General features: G+C 39.5%; 1 protein-coding gene across 1 annotated transcript in view; it reads right to left on the bottom strand.

The window, feature by feature from the left end:
- IQGAP2 (IQ motif containing GTPase activating protein 2) overlaps nucleotides 1–14018 on the bottom strand; it is a 316353-nt gene that overhangs the window by 243172 nt on the left and 59163 nt on the right. The gene's annotated exons all lie outside the window — the stretch shown is intronic.

The raw sequence follows: 14018 nt of genomic DNA, 5'->3' as shown, positions 1-14018 counted from the left end.
GTTTAGAGGCAGGGTTTCATCATGTCGCCCAGGCTGGTCTCAAACTCCTGGGCTCATGCAATCTGCCCACCTTGGCCTCCCAAAGTGCTGGGATTATAGCCACCACAGCCGGCCTATAATGTTTTCATGGATCATAAAATCAACACAGTGGATCATGACCAGCATTTTCTCAGGAAATGAATTAGAACAGAACAGAGTAGTAAACATTAGAGTGTGTCGCTTATAGTAGAGGTTAAGCGTTGCTTGGTGAATCTTTAGTTAGACACACCCACCCACTTACTACGTACATCACACAGTTATCTGGGTCATGATATAAAACTGTTTTACTCCGGGTCATAAGGTTTTAGTCATTTGCTGAAAGTGTATGTCGCAGCTAATGAATTAGTAATAAATTAGTAAGAGAAGATCTCTAATGGGCCCCTACCACAGTTACATAAATTGATGCGTGTTTCTGCAGTAGATTTGGTCTCCTACTAAACTCCAGTAAAAGTCCTGACTCCCAGAACTCATATACTGTCTCCATCCTGCTACTCAGCCCTCCTTACACACACCCCAAGCTTACTTATTCCTTCCAATGAGCCTCTGAACTCCTGACCCATTGTCATTCTCCTATATCATCACTTTTTGTTTACACTTTCTCTACCTACTTGTCTAATGAAAAGCTGGCTTTTGCTTCAAAATCCCACCCCTCATAAACCCACTCCAGGGGTGGTTGTTTCCCAAATTTCCTTGACTCCCAGGGCAAAGAGAGGAAAGTCATCACTTTCCTAAATAAAGTGTTGTCCCAGGCCACATCCTGTCCATCACCTCACTTCTCAGGGCCTCACTCTTCCATCTCACCCCCTAACCTTGCCATTCATCTCTTGACCTCCAGGACTTTTCCTTTCTTGCCACATTTGCTGCATTCCTCCCAGGCCTGCTTCTGCTGGGTGGCTTCAGGAAGAAGGTGGATGACCTTGGTAACACCCAAAGGCACAGCTCAGAGACTTCCTTCTGTATGTGAGGGTTTCACCTCCACTACACTCGAACCACACACAAGCACCACGCCCTGCACATTATCACTAGCTGGAAATACTCCACCTATAAGATCAAGGCTTCCAAATCTCGGACTATAGCCTTTCTATTTACTCACTTCTCCACTTCCTTATTCTTAAAGATCCTGCCCTTTACCCTAATTATAGGTGGTTCCTTGACTTCTCCCCACTCCATCTTTCCCATCACTTCATAGGCTCCTTAGCCAGATGGGACCTCAAGAACCCAATTTCAGCAATACTCCCATGAACACCCTGGGTTCCCCGTTTCCTACATAGAGGCCAAAGGAAATCTTCCCCTTTGTCATCTGAAGTTTTGCTGAAAAATCAACTCACAAAAGCCAATCAATTGGAGAAAAGGCATACAAGTTTTATTAACATGTACACAAGTAGAATGACAGTGTTTACCTACCCCTCAAATGACTCAGGAGCTTAACTACCCCCAGCAAAACAGGCTATGAGAGGGGGAGCAGAAAAGGAATTCTGTTGGGATTACCAAGGAAAATAGATGGGGAACAGAGATTAACCAGTAAAAGGCTCTGTTCAGGTGTGGCCACATTCCTGGTCTTACAGGCAGGGGAAGGAAAAACAATTCTTTCCCCTGGTGGGTCTGGATCTTTGGTAGACAAAGGCTTTGAAAGAGAAGGTGGGATGGGAGAATGTCAGAGACACCTAGAGGCTTTTTCAGTTTGGAATGTCAAAATGCCATATTTTGGGGTATCAGTTTCTGAGCCCCAACACCCATCACTTGTTCGGGGCCAACAGTTCAATCCCTAGGCATAGTTACCCCATTCTTTTCTCTCATCTTGTTGGAGAAATTCTCATGAAAATGCTCATTGGCTCTGAAAAGAACATTTATAACTCTTTTGCATCTTCAAAACTACTCAGGCTTTCTTATCCAACCCTGGCTGATGCACTATTGCTTTTTCATACCTCCACCCTCCTCACCTCAGCCGAAGGTGACTCTTAGTATCTTTCCTCTCTCCCCTCTCATCCCAGAGAAAGTGGTATCCTCCATTCCTTTTTCCTAAGCTGGGGTGGGAAGGCTGAGAGCTGAGACAGCATCAGCCATAGATGCTATCTCAAACATCAGTGTGTGTAAAAGTGTACTTGAGTGCTTTGTTAAAAGGCAGACCTCATGGTGCAGTGGCTCATGCCTGTAATCCCAGCACTTTGGGAGGCCCAGGCAGGTGGATCACCTGAGGTCAGGAGTTAGAGACCAGCCTGGCCAACATGGTGAAACCCCATCTCTACTAAAAATACAAAATTAGCTGGATGTGGTGGTGCATGCCTGATTCCAGCTACTCAGGAGGCTGAGGCAGGAGAATTGGTTGAACCTGGGAGGCGGAGGTTGCAGTGAGCTGAGATAGTGCCATTGCACTCCAACCTGGGCAACAAGAGCAAAACTCTGTCTCAAAAGAAAAAAGAAAAAGAGAGAGATCAAGAAAGAACTAGCCTAGAGTGAGAAGGAGAGAGAAAGAGAAAGAGGAAGAACAGAAGGTAAATACAAGATAAATTCTTCCCAGAACAAACTATAGTAGTACCAGTAGTACCAGTTAAATAGAAACAATTCACAGGAAAAAGAAGAGAAAGGAAAAGAGAATAATATATAGCCAATGGATGGCTATACTGTGCTAATTCCACCAAAGTTTAAGTGAGAATTTATGATCAAGAACTAGAACTAGCACATATAGAACCTAAACACCAAGACCATGTTTTGAACTTACAAGGAAGACATGATCAAAACACATTAAGAAATAAAGAAATGGTGCAGTTTGCTGTAATTTTTAAGCATAGACTTTGAAGTCAGAAAGACCTAGGTTGTGACATTGAACAAATTACTTAATTTTTTCCAAGGCTTGGTTTTTCCATCTGTCAAATGGGAATAATGCTCCTTCCCACAAGGTGGCTGTCAGAATTGATACCATGTGGGTTGAATGCTTACAGCACTGTGCCTGCTGAGTAGACACCCGTGTGATAATTCGCGTGAATAAAGTACATTTGCAACCATGGAAAATTCCAAACCTTTCCCAGGTTTCCAACTTTGAAGATCCTGAGAAACAAATATAAACAAATATAAACTTTGGAATCAAATATCATTTGCTCAACTTGTCTTTGGCTGGAGATGATTAACACCAATTATTTGTATTTTAAAATACCAGCACTCTAGAAAGTTACACTTTCATCTGTCAGAACATACCTGATTGGCACCTGTCCAACATACATCCAAACTAGAACACACAATATGTGAAACTAAAACCAAAAAATTTTTTCTACCTACTATATGCCCAAGCCTAGGCTTCACTGATAAAGAACATGAAATGTGTCCTGTTGAGTCAGATAAGCAATGCCTTGATTTGCCCCAAGGCATCTGACCTCCCAGTGTCCTCTGTTGCCCAAATCCAGGCGCCTGCCAAATCCTGTAGCTTTTTCCTTTATATGCTTAATAAGTGTTCCTTCCATTCTAGCTCCACAGCATAATACCTGGTCACCGCCAGCTGGCCCTCAGCACCTCCCTGAGGCCCCAGCTACCAACTACAAGTACTCCTTGCTGGCAGGAGATCACCCTGTTAAGACCACCTCTCCAACTCTGCCAAGCTACCCTGGACAAGTCTGGGCTCCTTGCAAGTTACTCTCTCCCTGACACTGGGATGTGCCAGACCCTGATCTCTGCCTGCTGGCACAGGGCTCCTGGGGCAGGCTGATTGGAAAGCAGCCCCAAGCAGGTGCTACCCTCACCCAGGTTCCAGACTTGCAAGGGGGATCCCTGCTCTCAGCTCACTGCACCCTCTGCCCCACCAGCTGCTGCATGGAACAACCAAGCACTTCATCTTGCTCCCCATGGACAGCAGAGGTGAGGTCAGAGCCAGGGAGAGAACAAGGGAGAGAAGGGGCAAATACAGAGTTACAGGGGAAACATGAAAACTATTTATGTTTTGAAAATGCAATTAAGACTTATTTAAAATTTCATTACTATTTTGTGTAGAGCAACAAAGAAAAATATTTCCCTGGAAATTCCAACTTCTTATTAGTGTTGCTTATCCATGTCCTAGGAATAAGGACAGTGAGGTCCAAGCATGCAGAGGAAATCCATTGGATTCTCTAAAGTATTCCCGAGTCAGAAGATTCTTTTTTTTTTCTTTAACTAATCATAAATATTCAGTGTTAAGCAACTCATGGCTTTCACTTGCTTAAACATTTGAAGCACTTCTCCTTTCAAATCTGATTCTCTAACTCACCACTAAGTAAGGCCAGAGCTTGAAACCTGATTTAATCAACAAGGTGTCCTTTTGGTATCTGAGTTGTAAACACCGACACAAAAGGAATCACATCTGTGTTTTGCTTTTTTTTCCAGGGCACATACAAAACTGTCCCAGACTCACCAATACTACCAATAGCTTGGCTCACATAAAGAGCCCTTAGAAAATAATATTTCTAAACAAGCCCAGCATCAAGGGAAGGGGTTTTTTCCTTTCTTTTTTCTTTTTTTTTTTTTTTTGCTTAGTTTATTTTCAGAGGTAGGACAGAAAAAGGAAGCACAGCAAAAGATTTCTGTGCATTTTCTCTTTCCTTAAAAAAGGAATATAATATTACAGGAACTTTCCTTTGGAGACACAATAGCAGTCCCATTCATAACTATGTACTCAAGCTGCAATTTGCAAACTCCCTCTCCATTCCTTGCCAAGATTCCCTCTCCTGTTTCTGACCTTCACAATAGCTCCAGTTGGATTAAGTTCCTCAACCTAGAGTTTATCCAAAAAGGACTCTCCATCTTATATTTTTACATAGTTGTCCTAAAAACTAAAAGACTGAATTTCTTAAAACAGATTCATTTTCATTATTTGAATAAATTTTAGGTAGATTAATATAAAATCTACTCAGCAGTACTAATTCTTTTGGAAAAAGAATTTAATTTAATGTAAATAGTGGGATTTCTGGCATCAGAGAGAACCTTTCAAAGCCCATATGAGTAGCAGACTTGTCTGTACAGACTCATTTCAGCAAAAGCCCCACAGCAAAAAGCTATAAAGTTAGCTTTGAGGGACTACTTTAAAAGGAAACTTAAAAGTCCATTTAGTATTATTTTAAATGACAAAGAAATGAAAAGGCTTAGTTTAAAACAGCTCACAATTCAAAAAAATTAAGGCAGTTTTCAGGCATGGTGGCAAGCACCTATAGTCTCAGCTACTTGGGAGGTTGAAGCTGGAGGATTGCTTGAGCCTAAGAGTTTGAATCCAGCCTACCCAACCTTAAAATAAAAAACAAACAAACAAACAAAAACAACAAAAAACACTCAAGAGAGCAATAAACTTAGTACCATAAGCATTCAGATCAGGAATGATCCAATTCCTGATTGAGTTTCTGATAGTAACAAAAATAATTTTCTCCTCAAATTCCCTTTCTGGGGTCAATTTCAAAAACCTATGGACACACCCTGTGAAAGGCAGCTTCTAAGGTGGTTCCCAGTCATCTCCATCCCTCTGAATTCATCCCCTTGTGGAAAACTCGTCCCCTTGAGCATGGCCTGGATTTAGTAACTCGATTCTAATGGATAGGATACAGCAAAAACGATGGGTGTCACTGCTGAGAATAGGTTACGAAAAGATTGTAGCTTCCCTCTTGTTCTTTCAATTGCCCACTCTGATGGAAGCCAGTTGCCATGTGTAAGCTGACAGTTGCCATGCGTAAGTTGCCATGTGTAAGAGGCCCAAGTAGTGAGCAACTGAGGGTCTGGCCAACAGCAGCAAGGAACTGAGATCTCCTGTCCAAAAACCCATCAGAAACTGAATCCTGCCAACGTCACTGGGTGGCTTGAAAGTGGGTGTGTCCCACATGAACTGTGAGATGACAGTCCCTGAAGCTTTGTGAGACCCAAAACCAGAGGACCCAGTTAGGCAATGCCAAATTTCTGACCCTCAAAAATTCTGAGATAAATGTTTATTGTCTTAAACTGCTAAGTTTTAGAATAACTTGTTATATACTCTTAGGTAACTAATACATACAAGACATCCTTTGCCTCCCAACAGAACTGATTCACTCTCTGTATCATCTGAATCCTTCAGCCTGTAGGGTGAAGTAATTTAGGTGAAAAGAGATTACTTCTTTTTGATCCTAAAAATAAGCCTGTTTAATATTTTGTTCATTGCCATTAATATTAGTTTTCTGAGGCCAGGATCAGCGGCTCATGCCTGTAATCCCAGCACTTTTGGAGGCCAATGTGAGCAGATCACTTGAGGTCAGCCTAGCCAACATGGCGAGAACCCATCTCTATAAAAATATAAAAATTAGCCGGGTGTGATGGCACACCCCTGTAATTCCAGCTACTTGGGAGGCTGAGGCAGGAAAAAGAATCACTTGAACAGGAGGTGGAGGTTGTGGTGAGCTGAGACCACACCACTGCACTCCAACCTGGGTGACAGAGGGGCACTCTGTCTTTAAAAAAAAAAAAAAGAAAAAATTGGTTTTCTGACACTTAATAAATACCTATATGTAAAGACTTCATAATTTTACAAAGTATGAGCAATAGTTTCAGTCTGAAGTCCTCCTAATACACAGGCTTCCTCTATATTAGGAGGAATAGAGTATTCCTCTGTATTAGAGTATAGAGTATTGCTCATTCATTCATTGAGCAATACTCTATACCCTTTCCTGGATATTTTCTAGTTCATTGTGGTATCATGGCTTATTAAGCTGTCTGAAATTCCCAACTTCATAACCTATTGGGGTCACAAACCTATCAGGAAGGACTTGCATCATCTAACTGCAATATAGAATTTTCCATTGAAACAAAGATTACCTCTAGGCTGGCAGTCTAACTGTCTACCATGAGTCTAATTCATAGCCTTCTTGTTACCTCCAACATCCAAAATGTACAGAAAACAGAGCATAACTAATCTTCATTAGTAGCGAATGATACTGATCCAACATTGGGCATTAAGTTATTCATTCAAAAATGCAATAGATATGATGTCAAAAGGCCTTCTAATCAGTGAGTTTGACCTGGATGTGGAAGTCAGAGAAGGACTCTCTGAAAAAGTGAGCTGCAATCTGAAGAGGAAGTAAATGTGACTACAAAAAGAGGAACAGGAAAAGGGAACAGCACATGCCGAGGTCCTCTGCAGGAGGGAACAGGGGAATAGAAACAGATCAATGTGGTTGAAGCATAGAGCAGTGCGGCACAATGTAAAACTAAAGAGGCTGAACTGGCCTATGCAGAGCCTAAGAGGCCCTGTAAAGGAGTTTGCTCAGAGTTTTGCAAAGATTTATCTGACTATAAGATAGGTAAGGGATTGAAGGAGGCCAGAGAGGCATGAAGAAACCAGTTAAAGGCCACTGCAATAGTCTCGCAAGAGATGCTGGAATCCTTTGGTGGGCTAGCAGTGGTGGAATAGAGAGGTGAACATATGAGAGCTGTTTAGGAGGATGATGGCTGGATATGAAGATGATACACGTACACAGAGAGATTAACAGAGCAAACACCATTGAAGGAAAATAACTTTAAACTCTTGAGTAAAGAGTCCAACCAAATGGTGAGCTTTTCCCAGCACAGCATTATTCAGATGCCTGAACTCCATCTCCCAAAACAACCTATCCGTCTAGGCTTGTTTACACACAGAGGATGCTCAATAAATATCTGTAAAACAAACACAGTATATAGACACCTCATGTATCTTAGGGATGCCTTCTGTATGCAATGTATCTGCTAATACCAACTGACCTTATGTAACAGCTTCCTAAGGGCCTCTCCAAGCCAGTGTAAGGAAATTATCTTTAATAAAGTTTTATTGAGATGCAATTTATATACCATACAAGTCTCTCTTTTAAAGTATACAACTCAGTGGTTTTTAGTATACTCAGAGTTGTGTAATCACCACCACAATCAATTTAGAATATTTTTATCAGCCCAAAAAGAAATCCCATACCCAGTAGCAGTTACCCAGCATTCTCTTCTTCCCCCCGGCCCTAGCAATCACTAATCTACTTTGTCTCTATGGATTTGCCTATTCTGGACATTTCATATAATATGTGGCCTTTTGTGTCTAGCTTCTTTCACTCAACATGTTTTTAAGGTTCATCCATATTGAAGTATGTATCAGTACTTCATTCTTTTTTATAGCTGAAAAATATTTCATTGTATGAATACATCATCATTTTCAGTGAGTAGACATTTGGATTGTCTCTGCTTTTTGCCATTATAAATAATGATTCTGCAAACATTTGAGTACAAGTTTTTGTGTGGGCATAAATTTTCAATTTTCATACATATATACCTGGGAGGAAAATTGCAGGGTCATATGGCAACTCTATGTTTAATCTTTTAAAGAGCTGCTAGACTATTTTCTAAAGTAGCTGTACCATTTTACAATTTGTCCAGCAATGTATGAGTTTTGATTTCTCTACATCTTCACTAACATTTGTTATCGTCCTCTTTGATTATGGCTACCCTGGTGGGTATGAAGTAACATCTCATTGTGGTTTTGATTTGTATTTCCCTTATGACTAATGATGTTGACTATCTTGTCACATGCTCATTGATCATTTATGTATATTCTTTGGAGAAATGTATTCAGAACTTTTCCCCATTTTAAAATTAGGCTATTAACTTTTTATGTAGAATTTAAGAGTTTTTTTTTTTTTTTTTGGAGACAGTCTTGCCCTGTCACTCAGGCTAGAGTAGAGTGGACTGCGATCTCAGCTCACTGCAACCTCCGCCTCCTAGGCTCAAGCAATTCTCCCACCTCAGCCTCCAGAGTAGCTGGAACTATAGGCATGTGCCACCACACCCAGCTAATTTTTCTATTTTTTTTTTTTTTGTAAAGGTGGGGTTTCACCATGTTGCCCAGGCTGGTCTTGAACTCCTGGGCTCAAGGGATCTGCTAGTCTCAGCCTCCCAAAATGCTGGGATTACAGGTGAGTAAGACCCTCAACTGACTAAGAACTCTTTATATATTCTGAATACATATATCCTTTATCAGATACATGATTTGTTTTTTCACTTTCTTGATGATATCTCCTGACTCAAAAAAGGTTTCGGTTTTTATGATGTCTAATTTATCTGTTTCGCTTTTATTGTTTGTGCTTTGGTGTCATAGCTCAGAAACCAACGCCTAACACGCAACGTCACAAAGATTTACTTCTGTTTTCTTCTGAGAGATTTACAGTTGTGGCTCTCACATTTAGGTTAATAATCCATTTTAAGAAAATGCTTGTATATGGTGTGAGGCAGAGGTCCAAATGCACGTAGACATTCAGTAGTCTCAGCATCCTTTGTTGAAAAGGGCATCTTCTCCCACTCCCAGTAAATTGCCTTTATTCTGCTGATGAAAATTAGTTTACCAGAAGGATTAGGATTTATTTCTAGACTCTCAAATCTACTCTATTGATCTATATGTATATCCTTATGCCAGAATCACACCATCTCGATTATTGTGGCTTTGCAAGTACTTTTTGAAATTGAGAAATGAGTCCTCCAACTTTGTGTTTCTTTTTCACGACATTTTTGACTATTCTGCATTCCTTACATTTACATATAAACCTTATGTTTGTTCTTGTTTTTGAGATAAGGTCTTGTGCTGTCACCCAGGCTAGAGTGCAGTGGTGTGATCATAACTCACTGCATCCTCAGCCTCCTGGGTGATCTTCACACCTCAGCCTCTAGAGTAGCTAGGTCTACTGGCATATGCCACCACATCTAACTAATTAAAAAACATTTTTTTTTGCAGAGATAGGGTTTCACTACATTACCCAGGCTGGTCTCAAACTCCTGGCCTCAAGCAATCCTCCAGTCTCAACCTCCCAAAGTGCTGGAAGATAAGCATGAGCCACCAGTCCTGGCCTCCATATAAATTTTGGAATAAGCTTTCAATTATTCCATTTAAAAAAAGGCAGCTGGGATATTTCTAGAGAAACTGTATTCAATCTATAGATTAATTTAGGATCACTATTTTCTTAATGCTATTTTTGAATCCATGAACATGAGATGTCTTTCCATCTATTTAAAAGTTTTAAAATTTTCAACAATGTGTTGTAGTTTTCAGTGTTCAAGTCTTGTACTTGTTTTGTTAATTTTAATCCTAAGAATTTTATTGTTTTTAATGCTATCGTATATTCAATTGCTTTCTTCATTTCATTTTCAGATTGCTTATTACTAGCGTCAAGAAATGCAATGTTTGCACACTCTCCTAGTATCCTACAACCATGATGGACTCATTCTGGTGGGGTTTTTTTTTTTTTAAACAGAGTTTTGCTCTTGCTGCCCAGGCTGGAATGCAATGATGGCGCGATCTCGGCTCACTGCAACCTCTGCCTCCTGGGTTCAAGCGATTCTCCTGCCTCAGCCTCCTGAGTAGCAGGGATTACAGGCATGTGCCACCATGCCTGGCTAGTTTTTGTATTTTTAGTAGAGGCAGGATTTCTTCATGTTAGTCAGGCTGGTCTCCAACTCCTGACCTCCAGTGAACCACCCGCCTCGGCCTTCCAAAATGCTGGGATTACAGGTGTGAGCCCCTGTGCCCCTGGTGAGTTTTTTTTTTAAAGTGTTTTCTTCTGTTCTGTTTTCTAGTAGATTCCTATGAATTTTCTATAAACCAGATAACATCCCTTAGAAATAGTTTCACTTCTTCCTTTCTAATCTGGATGCCTTTTGTTTTTCTTGCCTAACTGCTCTGGCTAAAATCTCCAGTACAATGTTGAACAGAAGTGCTAAGAAAAAACATCCTTATTCCTGCATTTCACCATTGAGTATGGTGTTACTTGTAGGATCAACCTTTATCAGGTTGAAATTCTATTCTTGGTTTGTTGACTGTTTTAAATCAAGATAGTGGGCTGGGTTGTATCAAATGCTTCTCCTGCATATATTAAGATGATCATGTGGCTTCTGTCCTTTCTTCTATTAATATAGTCTATGATATTGATTTTCAGATGTGAAACTAAGCTTGCTTCCTAGGATAAATCTCACTTGATGGTATAAAATACATTTTATACGTTGCTGGATTTGCTTTGCTAGTATTTTGTTAAGGATTTTTGCATTTGTATTCATAAAAGATATTGGTCTTTAGTTTTCTTGAGATGGCTATCTGGTTTTGGTATTAGGATAATGTAGGCCTCAGAAGAATGAATTGGAAAATGTTCTCTCTTCTCGTAATTTATGGAAGAATTTGCAAGGACTGCTATTAATTCTTCTTTAAACATTTGGCAGAATGCTACTGTGAAGTTATCTGGGTTTGTGAGAAGTTTTCTGATTTCTAAGTCAATCTCTTCACTTATTATAAGTCTCATTCTGCTTTTTTATTTTTTCAGATTTTAAAAAATATTATTGAGTCAGTTAGGAATTTGTCCATTTCCTCTAAGTTTCCATTGGCATATAACTGTTCATAGTATTCCTTTATAATCCTTTGTATTTCAGTAATGTGGATAGTGATGTCCCCTCTGAATAAAGGAACTTTTAAATGGCCTGATTTATTATAGAAGATATACTGGAATATTATAATTCTCAATTTGTAAAAATCCTAAGCTACAGGATATACAAACTAGATACCTTCCAATTCTCACCTCCAGAAAGAAAAACAGATGCAAAGAGAGAATCAATACATTTCTAATTAAAATGCAATAGTCATTTCAACTGAAATCAGAAACAAGAAACACTCCATAGACGAATATATACAGTACAACCATACAATTTAGTAGAAACTCAATATTCTAAGCCAACTCCACTCACATGAACACATGTATGTGCATTATAATAAACCCAATATTACAAATTCCAAAGATATTAACACTTTGAAAGAATCATGCAATAAGTCCTCTCAAATAATCTTTTCAAGAAAAATTAATTCACCCTTTTTATATTTCTTGAGTTCAAGACCATGAGTTTTCTGTATACTATGCTTTATTAAATCAGCACACCTAAATATCTAGTAGTAGCCGCATAATTTTTATATAATCCATGACCAAAAATCAGCTTCTTTGAAAGCATCTGTGTCTTGGCTGGGTGCGGTGGCTCACACCTGTAATCCCAGCACTTTGGGAGGCCGAGGTGGTCTTGAGGTCAGAAGTTCGAGACCAGCCTGGCCAACATGGTGAAACTCCATCTACTAAAAATACAAAAATTAGCTGGGCGTGGTGGCGGGTGCCTGTAATCCCAGCTACTTGGGAGGCTGAGGCAGGAGCATTGCTTGAACCCAGGAGGAGGAGGTTGCAGTGAGCTGAGATTACACCACTGCACTCCAGCCTGGAAGACAGACTCTGTCTCAGGAAAAAAAAAAAAAAGTATTTGTGTCTTAAAAGATTTATAAATATATATTACAGCTAATATACTCTTATCAAATAATTTTATGAAAAGCCATCTTAGAGAAAAAATTGTACATTTTTGATAATTATTTTCATGAAACTATTCCAAGGAATCTGAAATAATCGTTATGCTGACTTTCTGAAACAAAATTCAACTATAGAATTTCAAAAATACTAGAGAAGATGATAAGCTTTTAAGCTACATTTATACCATTTCAATATACTGAAGAGAAAACTTTGCTTATGTTATCACCATGAACCTGAATCCATGAATAAATAGGGCAATAAGCAATATCATCTTTATCGTCTATTTTACAGAGGGGCCAAATTGAACTTCCTGCAGGTTAAATGGTCTGTGAGGGGTCAAATTGCTTGTGTAAGTGGTGGAGCTGGGACCAGAGTTAGGAAACCAACTCCCAATCATTTTCCTTTACATGATACCCCTCCCTTCCACTCGTAAAAAACAGGAGGCAAAAACAGAATGTAAAGGAAGTATCAATAAAAAAAGAAGTTTTTCTACTATCTCCTTGAACTTATTCACTGAAAGTACATTTCTTTTCTTTTCTTTTTTGAGACAAGGTCTCACTCTGCCACCAAAGCTGGAATGCAGCAGCCCAATCTCAGCTCACTGCAACCTCCACCTCCCAGCCTCAAGCAAGTGATCCTCCCACCTTAGCCTCTAGAGTCAACAGGACTATTTCTTTTCAATGCTTATGAATCAATCTCCTAATCTAACTTTTTTGCAACAATGTGACTAAAAGCATGTTTTTAATGATCTTAGACTGACAGTGAATCCTTAGCATCCTGCAACCCAACTGTAGACTTCACAGACATGTTAATCCTGTTAAATCTTTTAAACATGTTAAATCTTTAAAACTTGGTTTTTAGAGTCTGAAGAAAATTACATGACACTATTAAAATATTAAACAACTCTGAGAAACCACTTGAAAGCAATTTTGACGTCAAATTAGGGCATGTGTCACCGAATGTTCTGCAAAATACTGATTAAAAACCTCATCATTCTAGTTCTGTAGATAGCCATTTATCTGTGATCAGAGATAACACCAGTGACCATTTAACCAAGTATTTATTTCTATATAGCTAAGAGGGCTGGAACATATCTTTGTCCAGGGAACAATACTGTTGCTCTATCGCGGCATAAAACATTCAATCAAACTCTAATTCACGGTATATGAACTCTGTAGTATTTGCCCCACAAAGGACAAAGTTCTCTTGATTACTTTCATGAAGAAAGTATTTGCACTTAGGACTCTTTATCTTCACTTTCTCCTTGGAGAACCCAACATTTATTTAATCTAAAAAGTCTAAAAGAGTCAATGTGATTTTAGAGACAACATATCCTAAGTGGCCACACACCCATGGTTTAAAGAGGAAATTGCTGTCATAAACCTACTTAGGGACTGATGGACTTCAGTCTGATAGACTACTGTCCTGCTGGGCATTTATCATCATTTGGCTGGGAGTGGGGAAAAGATCCAAAGAAGCTCTGGGGAAAAAGAAAGTTGATTTAAATCATTCTTGCTCCTCTACATCCATGCCAGTGAGATGAAGAATTTGAAACAATCTGCAGTTGGCCCACTGATTTCCTGGAAGGCTCTGAGGAAAGGAAAGGAATAGTTGCCTTTCTCCCAGTGCCTCAATCTTGGCAGTGGCATCAACTTTTTCTCAATTCTGCCC

The sequence above is a fragment of the Aotus nancymaae genome, unplaced genomic scaffold (genome assembly GCF_030222135.1).
Source record: "Aotus nancymaae isolate 86718 unplaced genomic scaffold, 86718_ANA_hifiasm-v0.15.2.pri h1tg000014l, whole genome shotgun sequence".
In the NCBI taxonomy this organism is placed as follows: Eukaryota; Metazoa; Chordata; class Mammalia; order Primates; family Aotidae; genus Aotus; species Aotus nancymaae.
The sequence above is the reverse complement of the archived record's forward strand: the minus strand, read 5'-3'. Positions and strand labels throughout refer to the sequence as shown.